The sequence below is a fragment of the Penaeus monodon genome, chromosome 30 (genome assembly GCF_015228065.2).
Source record: "Penaeus monodon isolate SGIC_2016 chromosome 30, NSTDA_Pmon_1, whole genome shotgun sequence".
Taxonomy (NCBI): domain Eukaryota; kingdom Metazoa; phylum Arthropoda; class Malacostraca; order Decapoda; family Penaeidae; genus Penaeus; species Penaeus monodon.
In genome coordinates this window covers 8,967,654-8,968,020 of record NC_051415.1, presented here as the reverse complement: position 1 = coordinate 8,968,020, position 367 = coordinate 8,967,654, and positions in this window count along the sequence as shown.

Below are 367 nucleotides of genomic sequence, written 5' to 3'. Positions count from 1 at the left end.
TATTCCGTCCGTGGCAGCGTTGCAAACCGGCGTTGCGGATGCCTCACACTGCTATTGAATGACACATCTAGCAGGAAATTCCATATTGAGTCCTGTTATTAGAGGCGACATTATTACATGGTACAATAGCTGTCTATTGATTCGCTATGGCTTCGGGACTGGAAACGCCATAGTTATAATTTGTTCAACGTTTTTAAAGCAGACTTATTTAGCTCTCAGCCGACTGATCATTTCTACAAATTCACGCTGCATTGTTCCGACATTCGAAACAATAAACAAAATCCAAAAATTCCCAACTTTTATATAAAAATAATTCTCGGTACCGATAAGGCTTCGACAGAACGTGAACGATGGAAAAAAAATCTAG